At 37.1% G+C, this 21,329-nt stretch overlaps 1 long non-coding RNA gene across 4 annotated transcripts in view; it reads left to right on the forward strand.

Moving 5' to 3' along the window:
- Positions 1 to 21,329, forward strand: part of LOC136246640 (uncharacterized) — a 51,625-nt gene that overhangs the window by 26,743 nt on the left and 3,553 nt on the right. For 3 of the 4 annotated variants that reach the window (XR_010696705.1, XR_010696703.1, XR_010696702.1), the window contains 2 exons: positions 3,289 to 3,547; positions 3,599 to 3,878. This is a non-coding gene — a long non-coding RNA (uncharacterized lncRNA). Of the gene's footprint in view, positions 1 to 3,288; positions 3,548 to 3,598; positions 3,879 to 11,795; positions 13,095 to 21,329 lie in introns of those variants that run through there. The other variant, XR_010696704.1, reaches the window with a different exon arrangement.

Consider the following 21,329-nt stretch of genomic DNA (forward strand, 5'->3'; position numbering starts at 1 on the left):
GGCAAACCGTTTAGAAGAATGAGCTGAAAATCAGACTAGTAAAACCAGTAAGTAGTTGGAATTATCATCATAGGAAGTGGTATAGAAGAATTGGAGTAAGAGTTATTTAATAGTTACACCATGGCCACAAGGGATTTGCCTAATACACGTATATATGCCTAAACTCGAGGGTGTTGGCATGTATGTGATCAGATCTGCAAAAACCTCCCATGATTACACATTTTTAGAATTCCTGTTTATGAAATAGCTAGAGACCTACCACAAGAATCTTAAAGATTTTAAAAACCCAAGAGAAAGCCAAGGTTTTTTAATGCCATGAAGATCTGAGTGGGCAGTTTCTAATTGACTGAGTAAATGGTGTGGGTGTATTTATATTAGTAGATAGATAGATTGTGAGTTGAGTAAACATCATCATGTCATCATATCTTCCATAAAATGTAAACTCACAATCACTTTCCACATTGTTATCTATAAAAGAAATCTTACTGATCTGTTCTGCCTTTTAAGGGAGGCATAGCAGATCAATGATCATTTGTGAGATATGCAATGCTCCTCAGAACATCAGCGATCATTAGTGGGATGTGCTGTTTTAATGATTGCCTCAACTGGAGATACACAGATACCTATCTGCTATATATGAGGTCTCTACATCATTTTAGAGAACCTCTCCACAGGTCTCTTCATGATTATAAAGACCTCATTATCTCCCAAAGGTCAAAGGATTTATGCATACCATTTTATATATTATGTGTAATCTACTAGTCAATGTGTGTTCAGGCAAAGTTTCAGCTTCATATACCGATAGCTTTGGGAGTTACAGCCCTACAAAGTAGCAACAAAAGAAAGATCAGTTTGTACAGCAAGCGTAGGGAAAATAAATTACAGGCATTATTAAGCTTTGTGGTCAGCTGTAAATATCCACCTTGTTTATCTGCTTGGCTTGTGCAAATGTTATTATGCCCTACTCCAATGATTTCCTCATTGTGTCGATGATTAATTATAACATTATGTACCACTCTGCGTGGGCAGTTCAAAGGCACTGCCAGTGCCATAATTTGTATATTGCACTGCTGCAGACCGCAGCGAGTGCATTATAACTTATAATGCACTGGTTGCGGTTTTGTAGACCACAACGAGTGCATTATAAGTTATAATGCACCGACCGCAGTGCAATATACTGATATTGCACTGGCTGCGGTTTTGTGCAGCATAGCACAAGTGCCGGTGGCAGTGGTGAAGACCACTACGACACCTCACCTAATAGGTGGAAAGACACAACACAGATCACTCGAATTCTTTTATAGCCTGACATGTAAAGGTCGATTGTGGGCCATAACGTCACCAATACGTATAATGTTTACAAGCAGCCAATGGCGATCGAAAAAGCCAATGCTGGTGGCCACAACTCTAGTCTACATATTTATAAACGTACGTATACACCTTACTAGTCTGGTGCCATCTTAGCCCAGATTAAACTGTAGTCCACTTCGACAATGACTCAATAAAACAAATATATTCTAAATAATACTAACCTTTACATTCGATTGTGGTAACCAGTTATGTCATGCCACCAGATTCGACTTTAGCCAGTGTGAATAGTAAGAATTATAGACTAGTATCGTTTAGTAGTTAGGTTTTGTTTACTTAAACCGTCTATTTAGCTGATTTTTTTGCTCGAGAGAATCACTATGGCGATTAGTCTGGTGCTTAGTCTATATGGCACGCTGGCATGCTGAGCACTACATGATAGAGTGGAACAGCGAATGCAGGTTAGTGATATAATTATCCCATAACGTACTAGCTTTCAATATCTCAGGTGGCTGCAGTACTGCAGGGGGAACGTCATCGCAACGTCAGGCTTGGTTACCCACAATCGATGTTAGAAACCTGGCCTTTATAAGTGTTACAGCTGTCTTGTGAGACTCTCCCCACCTATTAGGTGAATGGTACATAACAGTTATACAACGTGCACTCGTGCTCTGCCTGTATAAACGCACTTGCCTTCGGGCCTGACGGCCCTCAGGCTCGTGCATTTATATCAGGCAGAGCACTCGTGGCCGTTGTATAACTATATAATACATTAACATTACGTAGTTGTAGTTTATGATCATGTGTAATAGGCTAGGAATGCGACATCAGTTTTATACTTTGAATTCAGTAGCACATGTAATCAATAATAGTGACAGTTTTGTGTTGTGTATGTGTCCGTAGTGATCGTGGCGAACAGTGAACGAACCGATCTATACTAATCAACAGTCCCCCACCATTGCTGTCCCCAAAGTACTTATGTATAGATATTTGTATGAATGTTTATTTGTTTTGTGTTGTTATGTAAACTTTATGGCATTTGTACAATGTTATGTGGTTGAGTGTTTGTTTGGTATAGTTCGGTACACTTTATGGCTTTGTGCAAATAGCAGCACCTATTTATTCAGAACTTAGTTATCTCAACTTTGCATAGCTTTCCTTATTTGCAAGACTTAAATTTGGCCCACCCTGTTCGCTCTGCAAAAAAAATCAAATTTTGCTGTTAATTGATATTGACCACTACATATTATAAGGGAAACTGGTCCAACTGCTGTGGAGTCCAAGCTTTCATATCTACAGTCAGGTTCACTACTAACACAGTCAGAAACCATGTTGCTCATGCAGACACAACCACAGCAGTTAATCCCCAGTTTTGTGACTGTACTGAGCCACCAGTTCAAGCACCACTCCCCCACCTTTGGATCATGATTCTAGCAATGAATCACCTACCATTCATGATAACCTATCATAGGGACCAAGGATGGCTACTATGTAGTATAGATCAATCCATCCCTCTAATCAGGCAGTCTGTGAGCATCAAACATGAGTACTGACTATAAAGCTGAGACAACAACCAGTTTGTATACACTATCTATAGCTGTACTCCACAAAAATATATATCACTTTATGAATATCATGATGGTGGTCCAAAGGGATATTCCAGGGTTATTATTACACCAATAAAGTGTTGGAATGCCATAAACAACTTTATGGTAAGGTAGTTACATGGATGATAGCACTTGAATTATATTATTTCTTATGTGGAGTAGTGTATAACATATTATTGTCCAGCATCCATTCCTGCTTTTGTGAACCTGCTGTATTGTGCATCAGCCACAACATTGGTCCTGTGACCAGGATTGGTTTGCTGTTTTGTAACTCACCCCACAGATATTGTGGCACCATGGAATTTTTTAATGGTACCTGTAAAGACAAATCAATTCACTGGTAGACCATTTCTTTTCTGTTTTTTTCTTACAGCAAATCAGGATGGAGAGAATGGGCAAGATGAAAGGATCCCACAAGGCATACCAGGCCCGTTTAATATGCATCTATGGAAAGATGGAGGAACTAGACCTGATGCAGCCTGCTACTGAAGAGACTACTAATTTAGTTGTAATATATTCATAGGTTGAATTGCAGTCAGAATTACTGCAATGACTTGATGCAAAAATACAGAAGATGATTGAAGGAGCTGACGATTCTGAATGAAATACTTTTGAGACAATAGAGATTCAAGGTACAATTATTGAGAAAGTAATAGTATTATGCTGGAAATGCTATTTTTTAGAGAACAGTACAACAGCAGTTATTTCACCAGCTACTATTCCAGAATCTGGATCAAGAGACCCTGCTGTTTGATCTACACCTACCACTGAACTTAATTTGCCCAAAATCTTCTGGAGATCAACTTGGATGGCAACCATTGTGGGACTCCTGTCCCTGACTCACAGGTGTTGAGAAGTTTAACTATTTGCAATGGCTAATAGACAGTGAAGTATCCTGAGCTGAGAGTATATTTGCTTTGCCAGTGCCTAGTATGAACAGTGTATTGCACTACTGAAAGCAAGGTTTGTAGTGAAACATGCATGCACATGAAGGCCTTATGAAATTTACCTGACACCTCTAACAGTATATGCCTCTAGTCTCTGGCACCTGTATAAAGCCACATAAGAGGCTGCAAAGACACTTATAGAAATTTAATAGATTAGTCTATCTGATCTTAGTGAAATTTCCACCAATTATCATACAGTATGGTGGTACACTGTATAGTATGGACCACAAAGGTGTTGGCATGGCACATGAAAAGATCACCCAAAACTGGCCTCACTTTCCCTGATGACAATGAAGCAGTATCGGTTAGAAGTTCAAACAAGCCTTCAGATTGATCCAAAATGCTTTCAACAAGTTGCTAATTTTCCTTATACTTGTAGAATTTGTTTTCATGTGTCTATGCCAGTGTAGATACTTCTGAGAAGTGTTAATGGACTAAGAAATAATAATATTCAAGTGCTATCATCCATGTAACTACCTTACCACAAGCTGTTTGCAACATTCCAACACTTAATTAGTGTAATAATAAAATTGATGACCCACTTCTTCCTGGAATATCCTTTTGGACCACCATCATTATATTCATACCATCATGATATTCAGTCTGTAGCCTTAGCTATTATTGAGTTACGCTTATCTGAAGGCAACAGTCAATCAGTCAGTCACTAGAAAATTCTGTTTATTATTTTTTTTAAATTTCATATGTATTATAAGCTCAATTAGGGATCATAGAAAAAGTAGAGAGACAAGGAAAGTTGCCTACACCTGTAGATATAACTACTAGTGGGTGTTTCCCTACTTTTCCCCTACAATCTGTAATCAAATTTAAAGTTCTTATTTTTAATACTTGTTTTTTTTTTACGTTTTGTGACATTATAATTACCAGCACATACCACACCAAAATAAATAATGGCACCAGAGTTAATGCTTTCATCCGATGAAAGTAAAGTGGCCATTACGCTTTGCTTTCAGCAATGTTCAGCCCATTACACAGTGTTACAATTGAAGAACCGTAGGAGAAGTGTGCCTCAACAATCAATTCAGTCCCCATGAAAATAGGACGATTGCCATTTTCAAACATAGGGAAGCTATCACATGCTATACTCTGTATGGACACGCTGGAAATGGGGCACAAAGTAGGATAAAGGTAAGTCCATGATGCGTGCATTGTATGTTGCATTATACCAAAAGGCACCTGTCAGGCCAAAGCGATGTCGAACAGTGAAAAAATTAGGCGCATAGCCTTAGCCATTATCAAGTTATGGTTGTCTGAAGGCATTAGTGAGCAAGTTATTCAGCTAGCTTCACCACACAGTACCATCGTACTGCGTGATATGCATGCAGTTATGTTGATTATTCAAGTGATACACTGTGAGATGAAACAAAGCATTAAATCACAAACTATTGTGTTTCAATACACTGAGTGATATGTATGTACTAACTATGTATGCATGTGTGTACTAACTATGTATGTATGTATGCACGTGTGTACTAACTATGTATGTATGTGTGTACTAATTATATTATATTATGTATGTGTGTACTAACTATGTATGTATGTGTGTACTAACTATGTATGTATGTGTGTGTGTACTAACTATGTATGTATGTATGTATGTATGTATGTATGTATGTATGTACTAACTATAATTATGTGTATGTGTGTACTAACTATATGTGTATGTGTGTACTAACTGTGTATGTGTGTGTGTACTAACTATGTATGTATGTGTGTACTAACTATGTATGTATGTGATGGAACATATAATGTTTACTCCAGTACTTCAGTATTGTATTTGCTACTTAAGGACTGGATGAAACTTGCTACTTAAACAAGATCTCATCTAGAGCTGTTGTAGTTAAAAAGTACGCACAGCAATAAGCAAATGATATGCTACATTTGCAGCACAGGGCTGCTTTTTTTTTTTAATTACAAAACGAAACATGAACTTTTGAATTCAAGCTGCCCGACTAGCCAAGACAAGAAAAGCCAAATCTTATTCACAGTATTGTGATGATGCTGAATACATAGTCTGTCTATGCATGTTGTAAGTCTGGAAAGGATCTGAGACTTCTCACCATCTGGGTGACAAGCGTCAAAAATTTCTGCAACATTTGGGAATTATATCTTTCCTTCTAGCCATTTTGAAAGCTTTTGCAACCACAATACCCATCAATAACAGACTGGAACAATGGCAAAAGATATCCCTAGACAGTTGGTGCCAGTGGTTGTCAATTATTACTTCATTGATACCCTCCACGTATCATATGAAATTAACAGAAGTTCTAGACCACTGGAGGCAGCTAAATCGTCCAAAACTGACTTCACCTCTCATGTTCCACAGTGGCTTCAAATCTTTACTAGATCACCGTACAGCACCATCATGTTGCAAAATATTTTGAAAAAGCATGAAATCTTTCATTTTGAATCGAACTACGTAGGTGGGGCTCCTGGCAAGCTGCTGGAATACTACATCATATGAAATCACGGATACAACCACTGCTCTACTACCAAACATTTTGGTCCAACTTTTATCTTCATTCTAAACAAAATTAGGTGACAGTGTAGCATCAGAAGTGTGGGAAGGGACTTCAGCACCATTGAGAGAATCCTGTGAAACGAGGCATGAAAATTTTGACGCTTGTCACCCAAATGGTGAAAAGTTTCAGATCATTTCCAGACTAACAGCATAGATAGACTATGCACCCAACCTTATCAGAATACTGTGAAAAATAGTTAACTTTACTTGTCTTGGCTGGTAGGGCAGCTTGAAAAATCATGCTTCATTTTGTGATTTTTGAAAGAAAGCAGCCCTGTGCTGGGAATCAAACAAATCATTTGCTTATTGCTGTGCGTACTTTTTAACTACAACAACTCTAGATAAGATCTGGCAAAGTAGCAAGTTTCATTTGGTAATTTGTACGTCTTGTGAGATATAAAATTCAACATTTCTGTAAAGACAACAATTGTGCTTCCAGTTTCATGGTGTATCTAGCAATGGTATGCTACGTACGACGAACATCCCACAATGGTAGGGGGATCAATTTGAAAAAGTAAATTTTTTGGTTTGCAAACCCTACCATACTGAGGTGAGTCCTGTTATCTCAGCTCTCAAGTAAAGTTTGCTATCGTGGAGCATTACTGTAGCCTTGCTGTATCCATGCGGATCACTTGAGCGCACCTCACACGTGTCGAACATATGCATGTGACGTTACCTGTGAGCTGTACTGTACTTAAAAGTTACTACATAAAATTAAGTACACACTTGTGACATTGTATTGATTTTAGTTATTGTATTTCTTAGTTATTGTATTGTTAGGTTATGAACACACGTATACTATAGTGTGTACTGTATGCTGTATAAGAATAGTGTGTGATGTGTTGTCCAACATCCATGTAATCACCAGCTGTCCTGATCAGTGGGGGAATTTGCCCCATCAGCAATTCAACTATTGTTTGCCCTTCCATCACAAACTAACCACGTAGCTATCTAGCACATAAGCTTAATTAGTAACAATTTTAATTGGTAAAAATTATCCAACTTTTGAACTTCATGAACCAAGGCCATGCATACAGTATTGCTAGCACCAAAGGTTAGCTGCAACATTGACTAGCTCATGTCATGTAATCAAACACAGTATAAGTCACATGCACACAATAATCATTATTCTATAAATAGCTTATTCATGTGATAGTGTATTTTCAAAGTTTTATCTGAGACCAGTGGCCTTCTGAAACTGTCATTCGGTGTTGCTGAAGACTGAACTACAAGGTGATAAGTGTTGATTTGGAGTTTAATGAAAGAGCTGTACTTAGTTTTGTCATTCTTAGTGCATGTGCCGAGGTGTGCTTGTCATGTCACCAATGATCTACATCTACTTGTTGTACTTAAAATAGCAGTGCCAGTGTTTGTAAGTAAAGAAGCAAGCTCTGGCTCACTAGGAGGGATAGGGGTTAGTGCTAAGGCTGAAGTGTGGAGTAATCAGACAAAACTATAATCAGTGTGGCTAGGAGTGCAGCAGAGGTTGTATCTATTAACATAAGTAGCTGCTGTATCGTACATCATACTACTACAAATGTTTAAAATTTATATACTTCTACTTGATTTTGGACAAATGAGTTGGAATACTGTTGAGACATGTGAGATGGGAGGGCTCAATGAGTATTACCTGCAGTGATGACATAGCTATAGTAACTCATAATAAAGGAGCTATGTACGTAGTTATGATTTATTATTAGCAGATGTAATAATACAACACCGTATGTTGGCTAGTCCATGTTTGGGTCATTAGCGTGCAATGATTATGACAATGTTAAGCATTTTGTGGATGTCTGCCCCCTCCTCTTCCCCTTCTGACTGGCTATGCCATTTCTCCTGTTTCCTGCTTTTGTGAACCTGCTGTATCTTGCATCAGTCACAACATTGGTCAGGATTAGTTTGCTGTTTTGTAACCTGACATCATGGTACTGTGGCAATTATTAATGGTACTTGTCAAGACAAACCAATTTACTGGTAAACCATTTCTTTTCTGCTTTTTGTTAAAGCAAACCAGGATGGAGCTAGGAAACGGGCAAGGATCTTGCAACGCATACCAGGCCCATTTAGCATAAAGATGGAGGAATTATACCCAACACAGCCTGCTATGTGAAGACACTACTAGTTTAGTTATTTTGATCAGTTAAATCACCAGAAGAATCACTGCAACAACTCCATGTGAAGATACAGTTGATAATTGAAGGAGCTGATGATTCAGAAATCAGACACTTTTGAAATGATAGAGATTCAACATACATTTATTGAGAAGGTAACACTACTATATATGATTGGGCCTGTGAAAGCAGGGAATATGGGCACATAAAATTTTCTCATTTGAAACTTTCATCACTCATAACCTTTTATGTTGCTATATATGGCCATGCAATTTTGAACATTTAATTGTCTTTATAATGCAGTTATAAAATTAAATTATTCTATTTCAATACTGAGATATGACCTGTTGTGTGATGGGGTGTTAGGCTCAGTCACATTCACAGAAGAATAATACAACCATTTCATAAGCTACTGTCCCAAATTATGGATCAAGATACTCTGTTGTTCAATCTGCACCAACCAGTCGACTACCTAACTGTGAAACTTTTCTGGAGACCAACTTGGATGGCAACTGTTTTTCAAGCCATTGTACACTCAAACCCTAGACTCACAGGTGTTGAGAAGTTTAACTCACTACTGGATGATAAAGTATCTAGAACTGTGAGTGAATTAATACTTTGACCAATGTATCGCTTCCATACATTTAATTACAGAGCTTTGCTCAACTAGTCTAATAAAGCATATGCTTATTGAAAAATATCCTAATTGAGCAGTCAATTTGGTGTTCGAATAATCGAGAGTTCGGTTAATCAAGGTTCCACTGTAATCTCAGTCATTCCAGAATTGTTCTTCACAGGAATATGCATGGGACAGTTAGGACTGCCAAAAAGGGAGAAGAAAGTAGTGAATGGTTTCTGGGTTGGACAGATATGGCCTTCACAATCTGCACCTTCTTGCCACGATATGTGTTTGAACTATGATTATCATTTCATTCAAATCACATGCTGTTGCAATAAGCATAATTTGTGACTTGTATTTGTGCATAATTTCACCATGCATCCTCCCTAGGACTTAAAATTACTGGTATATTGGATATACGTTTTCTTCCCCTTTCGTGTGGGGCATGTGCAATGCCAACTATAACTGGGTGATAGGTCATCAAAGATCAGCTGATCAGATTGTTTAATATGCTACAGACACCATTGCTCAGGCTATTGATGCTGGTAAATATGTTTGTGCAGCTTTGTTGGAGGAACTGAGGAAATTTGGGGAGAATTTGGGTGGACAAAGTGCCACTTAATTATCTGTGCATGGCAAAACACACTAAACCTAACTTATATGATTATTCAGTGGTTGCTGCTATAACATTGTGTTACTATGCATATACTGTACATTATTGCAATCTTGTACTACTATAATTACGTATTGGAAGACTGCTTCATGGTCAACTGTAAATCCAATTATGCATTGTGCCATATCCACCTGGTTTATCTGCCTGACTTGTACAAAAGTTATCATGCACGCCCTACTCCAATGATTTCCTCAGTTGCCCTTTCTCCAAAGTACCTATCTATAGATATTTGTGTGAATATGTATTTGTTTTGTGTTGTTATGTAAACTTTATGGCATTTGTACGATGTTATGTGGTAGATATTTGCATGAGTATTTGTTTGGTATCATTGTGTACACTTTATGGCTTTGTGGGAAAATGTTATTGTAGTTAGAATTAGGGCAAAAGTAGGCAATAGAGCAAGGTGTGATGGAAGGATGGTGTTTTGTAGCTACAAAAATATCATAATTATAGTTATGTGTATCTTTTGTATGTAAACGTATGAAATCCTTGGTAAGTGGTGATTGCACCTCAGTGGTGTGCACTACTCGAGTGCACACCACCCGAGATGTTGGTATACCAATCAGCATGTTAACTGTTTAGGAACCACATTAATTGTAACGCAAAGAATAGATGCAGGGGATATCAAAAAAACCACCACAGTAACCTGTGTGTCATGTACAACACACCTATTACAACAAAATCGAACTCTACCAGAATAATTCACATCTCCCACAATCTGTCAGACATTGCAGAGTACACTTTTTGTTCCAACCCAAACAGTCATTGGCCTTGCCGTAACCATGCAGTCCCTCTAGTCCAGCATGCCTTTTGAAAACTGCTGTAGACTTTGTTAGAGCTGACAACCACAAATCCACAAATATTTCACTTGATGAAGGGCCTAACAGTCTTTTGTAACACATTCAAGCTTTAGCCAACAAATTGGATCTGTGCCCCTACAGCAGAGAAAATTTAAACATATCATCTTTTGGTGTAAAAGTACCAGGTTGACACTATAAGAATCATGCTGGAAACTAATGATTGTGTTATTACAATTTCAGTTTTAGTGCTATCTGAAATAGCAGCACCTATTCAGAACTTAGTTATCTCAACTTTGCACAGCTTTCCTCATTTGCAAGACTCTCTACATGTACAATAAAAATCAGATTTTACTGTTAATTGATATTTACCACTATTAGGAGATTGTGGGTGACCATATTATAAGGGAAACAGGTCCAACTGCTGTGGAGTACAAGCTTTCATATCTACACTCAGGGTCACTACTAACACAGTCAGAACCCCATGTTGGTCATGCGGATACGACCCTAGCAGTTAATCCCAGTTTGTGATTGTACTGAGCCACCAGTTCAACCACCACTCTAGACTTTTGGAACATAATTCTAGCAACATACCATCTGAACCATTCATGTTAACCTATCAGAAGGACCAAGGAAAATACTATGTAGTTCAGATCGATTCATCCCTTCCTCCCATCTAAGCAGGCAGTCTGTGAGCATCAAACATGAGTACTGACTATAAAGCTGGGACAACAACCAGCTTGTATGAATGTGTATGTTGTGGGCTACTCTATCTATAGCTGTACTCCATAAAAATATATATCACTGTATGAATATCATGATGGTGGTCCAAAAAGGATATTCCAGGAAGAAATGGGTCATCAATATTGTTACACTAATAAAGTGTTGGGATGTCATTAACATCTTTATGGTAAGGTAGTTACATGGATGATAGCACTTGAATTATATTATTTCTTATGTTGAGTAGTGGTGACATGTTGTCCAGCATCCATGTAATCACCGGTCCTCCTGATTCATGCTTTTGTGAACCTGCTGTATTGTGCGTCAGTCACAACATTGGTCCTGTGACCAGGATTGGTTTGCTTTTTTGTAACTCACCCCACAGACATCATGGCCCCATGAATTTTTTATTGGTACCTGTCAAGAAAAATCAATTCACTGGTAGACTATTTCTGTTCTGTTTTTTTCTTACAGCAAATCAGGATGGAGAGAATGGGCAAGTTGAAAGACATACCAGGCCCATTTAATATCCATCTATGGAAAGATGGAGGAACTAGACCTGATGCAGCCTGCTACCGAAGAGACTACTAATTTAGTCGTAATATATTCATAAGTTAAATTGCAGTCGTCCCAGCTTTCTAGTAAGTGCTCATGTTTGATGCTCACAGACCATGGGTGGAAGGGATGGATTGGTCTGAACTACATAGTATCCATCCCGGATTGGTCTGAACTACATAGTATCCATCTTTGGTCTGTCTGATAGGCTATCATGAATGGTTCAGGTGATATGTTGTTAGAATCATATTCCAAAAGTGAAGGAGTGATGGTTGAACTAGTGTCAGGTCTCATAAATGAGGAAGGCTATGTAAAGTTGAGGTGACTAGTTCTAAACAGGTGCTGCTATCTGGGGTGCCACTCAAAGCTGAAAATTAATTGTGAAGTCACCATCGGCATGACTCTTATTGTGACAACTAGAGGTAGTTTTGCCACCAAAAGATAACATGTTTCTGTGGTGGAGCACAAATCCAAATAATTTTGTTGGCTAAAGCAATAAACATTGGGCCTCTTCATCAAATGTGTGAATACCTTGTAGTTGTTAGCTCTAACAAAGGCTACAGTAGTTTTCAAAAGACATGCTGAACTAGAATCTCAGTTACTGATTATAGGGACTGTGTAATTTGGTAAGGTCAGTGACTTGCTGAATTGAAACAAAAGTTAGTGATGATGAATTCCATGGATTGTAATCTCTCCATCAGTACTAGTACAAAGCTTACCACCGATCCAAAGTGGGATTCCTTGTGAGATTCCTCATAATAACAAGTACACAAAATCAGGCATAACACTTCTTATTGTTTTAATGTGATTTAATATCGTGCACTACTCCAGCTTGTTTCAGTATCTTTTATTGATGTGCTATGGACCCTACTCTATTAAAATTTTTTTTCTGTACTTGTAAAATAAAATTATTGTGACTGGTGAACCCACACATACTGTATCAAAAGAATGAAATAGTGCCGCGCACCCCAGCTATCAATTAAGTCTGAAAAGTGAAGTATCCATTATGCTTCATTTTCAGCTATGTTCACCCCATCACACAGCATTACAAATCAAGAACTGCTCGAAAAGCACCTCTGCAATCAAAGATCCGCTATGAAATAGACAGATGATTTCCATTATGAAGGGAAGCCATCACATGCTACCGCCAAATCGACACTTATTGCTATCAGCAGTTAGGATGAATGAGGCATAAAGGAGGATGCTGGTACATCCATGAAGAATGCATTGTATATGTGACCGGATTTGCAAAAAGGTACCTTTTTCACACATAAAATTTGACCCATTTTCTCAACTTTCAAACTTTGCAACTTTTGTATCACAGCAAGCACTTGTTTGTAATTTTCCATGAGTATGCCTACATTATGTGGCTACATGTTGATACAAAACGAAAGTCAATAAGTGCAAGGAGTCAACAGATATGACATTTTGTTTGCTGGTATGTCAAATGTGTGGAAAAGGTACCTTTTTGCAAATCTGGTCACATATATTGTAGCATACCAAAAGGCACCGCTTGGGCTGAAACTATGCCGAGCAGTGAAAAAATCAAGCCCATAGCCATAGCTGTTATCATGTTACGCTTGTCTGAAGGAATCACTCAGTCTGTTTCTCAGTTGCTCAGTCAATCAGTCACTAAAAAATTTCATTTAATATTTTTTGAAATTTCATAGCAACTTGTTGAAAGTGTTTTGGGTTATCTGAAGGCTTTTTGGGCTTACCGATACTGCTTCATCGTTGTCAGGGAAAGTGAGGCTGGTTTTTAGTAAACTAATCTTTTCATGAGCCACACCCACATCTCTGTGGTCCCTACTATACAGTACTATCATAATGTACGATAATTTCACATATACTAGTAAATCTCCGTAGGTGTCTTTGTAATGATGTTAAGCTTTCATGTGGCTTTATACAAGTGCCGGAGACTACAGGCATTGTTAGTGGTGTCAGGTAAATTCCATAAGGCCTTCATGTGCATGTTTCTTTCTAAACCTTGCTTCCAGTAGTGCAATAGACTGTCATTACTAAGCACCAGTCAATGTAATTCCACTCTCAGCTCTGGATGCTTCACCATATAATAGTCATTGCAAATAGTTAAACCTCTTAGTCTAGGGTTTGAGTAACAAAAGTCCCAAAATGGTTGCCATCCAACTTGGTCTCCAGAAGATTTCCGGCAAATAAGTTTAGGTAGTCGAAAGGTAGGTGTAGATTGAACAGCAAGGTCTCTTGATCCAGATTTTGGGACAGTAGCTGGTGAAATAGCTGCCATTGTATTGTTCGCTAAAAATAGCATTTCAAGCATAATATTATTACCTTCTCAATCATTGCATCTTGAATCTCTATTGTCTCAAAAGTATCTCATTCAGAATTGTCAGCTCCTTCAATCATTGACTGTATCTTTGCATCAAGTTGTTGCAATAGTTCTATCAACCAGCTTGTTTGTTAAGTTCATAGAGTTGAATCTGTGCACAAGACCTAAATTCAATTGCACATACATACTGTATGTTGTGATCTACTCTATCTATAGCTGTACTTCACAAAATATATATCACTGTATGGATATCATGATGGTGGTCCAAAAGGATATTCCAGAAAGAAGTGGGTCATTACACCAATAAAGTGTTGGAATGTTATAAATCAACTTTATGGTAAGTTAGTTACATGGATGATAGCACTTGAATTTATTATTTCTTAGTCCAATAACACTTCTCAGAACTGGTTATGTAATATTATGTAATATCTATATAATTCCAACAGTCACTAACAGACATACACATACTGTTAAGTGTAGTCTAGTGTAGTGGTCTATTTAACAGTATGAGTTCATTATTGCTTAAACCCTTGTATTTTTCACAAATATGGGTAGCCTTCCTTTCTTGTTTGAAAGTGTGTATGTAAACTGATTTCTTTTTCTGGCTATCTGTAACACTGCTCACTTGTTGCTCTTTACAAGCATTATAAAGCAAAGAGCTGGCAAAGAAAGCTTCTGTCACCTCAACTTTACAGAGCCTTTCTAATTTGTGAGACTTAGAGTTTGCCCACTCTGTTGGGTTTGTAAAATATTTTCAGATTTCACCCAAAGTTGGCCACAATTTGGAGATAGTTGGCAACCATATTGTAAGGGGAACAGCCATGGAGTCCACACTTGAATATCTACTGACAGGGTCACTCCTAATACAGTCAGAACTCCATGTTACTCATGTGTACACAAACATTTATGCTTGATCTCCATTTTTTCTGACTGTACTAAGCCACCACACCTGACACTAGTTCAACTACCACTTCCCACACTTTTAGAACATGAGTCTAGCAACATATCACCTGAACCATTCATGATAACCTAGCAAAGGGACCATATAACTTGTGATAAGGATAGATACTATGTAGTTCAGACCAAGCCATCAGTCTGTGAGTGTGAAACATGAGCACTTGCTATAACTGAAGCCGTGACATCAACCAGCTTGTTTGTTAAGTTCATAGAATTGAATCTGTGTGGAAGACCAAAATTCAATTACACATACATATTTATGTTGTGGGCTACTCTATCTATAGCTGTACTCCACAAAAATATATATATCACTGTATGAATATCATGATGGTGGTCCAAAAGGTTATTCAAGGGTTGTTACACCAATAAAGTGTTGGAATGTTGTGAACAACTTTATGGTAAGGTAGTTACATGGATGATAGCACTTGAATTTTATTATTTCTTAGTCCAATAACACTTCTCAGAACTATTTATGTGATATTATGTAATATCCACACAATTCCAACAGTCACTATATAGCAGATTTACACATACTGTATTGTTAACTGTAGTCTAGTTTAGTGGTCTACAGTGGAACCTTAGTTATCCAAACCCCTTGGGACCAGGAGTGGTCCATAAGTCTGAAAGTCCTTATTTCTGAACTGTATACCAATAATCTTAAAATAGCAAAGAAAACATTTCAATATTATCAACAGCCCTAATAGAACAGTCATCACTCTAATAGAATAGTCATTTTCGTAGTTCGGTTTAACCGAGAATCCGGATAAGTGGATCCGGATAACTGAAGTTCCACTATATTTAACAGTATGAGTTCATTATTGTTTGAACCCTTGTATTTTTTCACAAATATGGACAGCCTTCCCTTCTTGTTTGAAAGTGTGAATGTAAACTGATTTTCTCTGGCTAACTGTAACACTGCTTACTTGTTGCTCTTTTACAAGCATTATCAACCAAAGAGCTTAAGCCTCTGTCACCTCAACTTTACAGAGCCTTTCTCATTTGTGAGACTTAGAGTATGCCCACTCTGTTGGGTCTGTGAAAAATTTTCAGATTTCACTGGCATTGACCACAATTTGGAGATAGTTGGCAACCATATTGTAAGGAGAACATCTATGGAGTCTAAACGTGAATGTCTACTGTCAGGGTCACTCCTAATATAGTCAGAACTCCACGTTGCTCATGTGTACACAAACACTTATGCTTGATCTCCATTTTTTCTGACTGTACTAAGCCACCACACCTGACACTAGTTCAACTACCACTTCCCCCACTTTTAGAACATGAGTCTAGCAACATATCACCTGAACCATTCATGATGACTTATCAGAGGGATGCTATAACTTGTGATAAGGATAGATACTATGTAGTTCAGACCAAGCTGTCCCTTCCTCCCATCTAAATCAGTCAGTCTGTGAGTGTCAAACATGAGCACTTGCTATAAAGCTGGGACATCAACTAACTTGTTTGTTAAGTTCATAGAATTGAATCTGTGTGGAAGACCAAAATTCAATTACACATGCCAGTGGCAGATCTAGAAATTTTCAGAGGGGTTTCAGATTCCACTCAACTTCAGCCTAGCTGTAAGTCAAAAACCAAAAAAGAAAAAAAAAAAGTTGCAACCTGCTGCACAGCATTATAATTGTGATTTCAAAAGCTAAACTATGAAGATTTTCGCCAGTAGAGAATCTTTCTATAACACACGTGGCGATTTTATCACTGACACAACAACTCGTCAATAAATTTGGGGCATGCGCTAATTTCAGAGGGGGTTTCAGCTGAAACCATTGCAACCCCCCTGTATCCGCCACTGCATACATATCTATGTTGTGGACTACTCTATATATAGCTGTACTCCACAAAAAAAATATATATATATATATATATATCACTGTATGAATGATAGCAGTCCAAAAGGATATTCCAGGAAGAAGTGGGTCATTACACCAATAAAGTGTTGGAATGTTTTGAACAACTTTATGGTAAGTTGGTTACATGGATGATATTACATGGATGATAGCACTTGAATTTTATTATTTCTTAGTCCAATAACACTTCTCAGAACTATTTATGAGATATCAACACAATTCCAACAGTCACTAACATACACACACATACTGTTAACTGTAGTCTAGTTTAGTGGTCTGTATGAGTTCATTATTGCTTGAACCCTTGTATTTTTTCACATATATGGGCAGCCTTCCCTTCTTGTTTGAAAGTGTGTATGTAAACCGATTTTCTCCATATCACTACTCACTTGTTGCTTTTTACAAGCATTATAAACCAAAGAGCTGGCAAAGAAAGCTCTGTCATTGTGTGCTATCTCGCTAAAGAAGTTTAAAGAAGACAGACAGATGCATTAGCAGTGTTAACAGTGCACAATACTTGTATCATTGCTAGTGGTAGACAAATCATTTTATGACAATGAGCTACACTAAGATTTTTGTGCAGTTTTGTGAAAATGTGTAAGTTTTAGTGAATGGTATTAATTTCTGAAACACTTCTTTGGCTAAATCTGGCTTTAAAAGCAAGTAAACAAAAACAACTTCAGTCCAGTACGTAGTTTAGTGCAGCCAATAGATGAAAGCTACCTATAGAGTTCACTGTTGCTGAGAATTAGCTAGCAGCATATACTATTGTAAAGATCAGATCTGTAGGTGCTTTCTGCTCATCAATTTGATGCAAAGTGGTTATTCCAAAAGCACATCTAACCTGTGGTGTATGTCGGTAAGTAAAGATCCCACTTCTCTGAATCTGTACATGAGTAAAGGATACTTTACTCCTTCAATTGAATTTAGTGTGTAACCTATAGGGTCTGTGTGTTAGAACTTCATTTTAAAGGGTACGTGTATGGAGTTTCAATGGTTTTCAGTTCAAGTAACCACCTTTCAATTGCAAGTTAAGCTAATAAGTGAATATACAAGATAAAACACTAACAAAATTATATTTTCATTCCTATACTTTTTACTGTTTTAAAAAAATATTTTAATTGTCATTATAGACATGTGTAGTATCTGCATGTGTACTCCACAAAAATGCAGTACTAGTATAAGGGACCATAAGTCATGCACCATAATAAGTAGTGCAGTTGTATAGGAATCATGGAATTTTAGGCTTATTCAAAATCACCACAAAAACAGCCTCATCCATAGAAACTTGTTGGATGGGCTGAGGTCGCTCTGAAGGCAGTTTTGGACTTGGTTATGCTTAAACAATATTACCAAGCTATTTTGAGGACTGAATTTTATATTTAACTTACTTTTCAACGAACTAACTAACTGATTCCTTCAGCTAAACATATGTAAATCAACAATGCATAAGACTATGGGCTTGATTTTTTCACTGTTTGATGTTGCTTCATCCTGGGATGTGCCTTTTAACCAACCACACTACATACAATACATGCATCACAGATTTACATTTGACTTTGTGTTCCAGTTCTTTTTGCTGACAATGCAAGGTGTCAATCTGAGATAGTGCAATATGGCTTCTCTGTGGCTGTGGTGGTAGCTATTAAGCTTCACTGTGAAAAAGGTGGGATATAATATGGTATTTCCAGTGGCTTATTGAATACAAGTAAGCCTTAATATAAACCTTGTATTATACTCATGTTATAGTTTAGTATAATGCATACTATACTATTACATATATGGTTTCAGTTTATTTACCACATTACCTGAAAAAGTTTATATCGAATATAATACCCACACTATACCATCACATATATGGTTTCAGTATGTTTAACACATTAACTAAAGCCTTATATGAGATTGTTAGTATACTACAGGTTATATCAAGCTTTTTTGTATTCAATAAGCCACTGGAAATACCATCTTATATCCCTCTTTATTCACAGTGCTTATCACCCATACCAGTCCTGTATTTCCATAGTGATTGCAGAGACACTTCTCATATTGTTCTTCATTTGTATTGCTATTTTACTAGTGGAACATAAATTAAGATGAAGCATATAATGGCCACTGCATTTTTCAGTCAATAATATTGATTGATTGTTGGGACACATGTTCAGCTGCGAAATTAATTTAATGGCATGTTTGGTACCATTTTTTTTTGTCTTTTGATGCAGGTCATAACTATGTTACTTAAAAGTAAACAAACAAGTAAATAAAGAAAAATTATAAGGATCAAAGAATTTAAAAAGTACTGAAACAAGGATTAGCAAAAAGTAGCGAAACAAGAGGTGCACCTGCAGATATATGTACTAAAGACATATAACTCTTAATTCAGTCCACTATATATCTGCAGGTACAGGCAACCTCTCTTGTTTTACTAGTTTTTATTTTATTTTTTTTTGCTATTCCCTCATTTCACAACTTTTAATTCTTTAATCCCTAATAAAACTAACTAATTTTTACTTGCACTTTTAGTATATAAATTCTACACAACTCCAACAGTTATTATTTCTTCATCCCATGATTGTGTTGCTTTAAAACTTTTTTGTGTGTGTAGTGTAGCAATGTAACATAGCACAAGACTTCATTGCTAGCCAATGTTTGTAATTATTAGGCCAGTTTTAGATTCCTCACTTGTTGTCACATAAAAAAGAAATTATCAAATCCAGTGTGGATGATTTAACACTAACTGCAGAATGTCAAGTAGGTAAAACACAAACTTGACAATTTCTTTTCGAAGAATATATTATTTTCAGCTACAAAGTCTATATAGGTATCATGAATGTCATTACTGACATTCAAAGGTGATTACATACGTACAATGCTAGCATGGACATTTTAGTCTAATACTTTAAAAGGCATATTGTTTTCCAAAAACGTCTTTGTGTGCTTGTGTGTGTATTTGTTTTTATGCATCCACATGCTCAAAATGTCTTATGCTAAAAGCATCCACTGTGTGAAAGCCAAAGGCTATACCAAACCTGTGTGAAACTTCACAATGGTAACCTGTAGTAAAGCTCATCAATAATATCTTACTGCAAACTTGGTTGATTAATATCCTATTTGCTGAAAGGATTTCTGGTTTCTGGTTTGGCTGGTTTCTGGTCAATATAATTTATTGTATGAGAAGGTTCAAACTTCCATGATCCAAGTTCTGCTGTACTGTAATGAAAACTAAGTTATGATAAGCAAACTGGTAGAATGTCACAGAGACTTTGAGATGGGTCAAGTGTTTGATGGTGACAACATGGAGCTGCGCAATGAAGTGTTATAGTCCACACAAACATTGTGTCCTAAAAAGAATTTGTCATATCCTTTTAAAATTCCATGAAAAGCTAAACAGAAGTTGTAGAAATTGTAATATATGTCTGGACAGACAGCACACCAGTCAGACTGGCGTGCTAAAAATGATTTGTTACGTCATTTTGTGTTGTCCACAAAAATCCAAACAGGAGTTGTGAAGCTAACAGTGTCATGTTACTGATCGAGGTAGTGACCATTCACAGAGCTTCTTAACTGCTACCTTGATTGAGACTATATTGACCATCATGAATTAATAAGTTTCACTGACTTAGTGGTTCTAACCTAGTAGTGGCAGCACACACTAGTCTAAAAAACTGATAATTAAGTAAATAAATGTATTGGTGTTAACTAGAGCAGGAATATAGATCAAAGAAAATTGATTTTAAAGATACAGATAACACCGGCTGGCATACATATTGCACAAAGGATCACAACACAATGGACACCTTGTGGAAAACTTAACCACTGGTACAACTGTGGCTGTTAACTACAGGTTTGTGCTCAGTATCATTAAAGATCATTATGTTAGTACTCCACAGTAACTGACCAATCAAACCACAGGGTTCTAGAAACCCTCGGGCTCTGTAGTAGTGCCTAAGTGTTACTATTGGGTCTGAGAGTTTATAATCCTGTGTTTCAAAACCTAAATCGTTACTTAGTCCCAGGTTGGATTTGTACCATTACAGCTGCTTGTGTTACGAGAAATGTAACATTATTAGTACAAACAAGCCCATTACAGCACAAGCTGTTCAGTTAAATGGATGTATTGCCAATGTTACAGGCTATGTTTTGCATCAACCCTGAAACAGGGTTGTATTGAATTGAAAACAAGGGATCTACCCTGTATATAACCAAAGAAATTCAAATATTTTATCTTGCTGTGGTCTAATTAGTGGTTTATGCGATTTGCACAACCTAGAAGAGAAGTGGTGATGCCATCAGTTATAGTGTAACACACATGCATTCACACAAACTAAA

This window comes from Dysidea avara, chromosome 2 (assembly GCF_963678975.1).
Source record: "Dysidea avara chromosome 2, odDysAvar1.4, whole genome shotgun sequence".
Classification (NCBI taxonomy): domain Eukaryota; kingdom Metazoa; phylum Porifera; class Demospongiae; order Dictyoceratida; family Dysideidae; genus Dysidea; species Dysidea avara.